Consider the following 247-nt stretch of genomic DNA (forward strand, 5'->3'; position numbering starts at 1 on the left):
TTTTGTCGTTCATTTAGATTAACATCAAGATTTCGATCACGTCAGTAAAATAGCTTATGAAAACATTTTAATATTCATTGCTGTGATTTTTATAATTGGAAAAAATGAGTAGGCTATTGACTAAATATTCACGATGCTCCAGTGATTTAATTCTCCACAAAATGATCTGCAATGCAAGGCTTGAATGAGATCTTTGATTTCCTTAGAGTTGTTTAGTTGAAAGCATCACAGCAGTCCTCATGTCCCT

The sequence above is a fragment of the Gadus morhua genome, chromosome 6, assembly GCF_902167405.1.
Source record: "Gadus morhua chromosome 6, gadMor3.0, whole genome shotgun sequence".
Classification (NCBI taxonomy): domain Eukaryota; kingdom Metazoa; phylum Chordata; class Actinopteri; order Gadiformes; family Gadidae; genus Gadus; species Gadus morhua.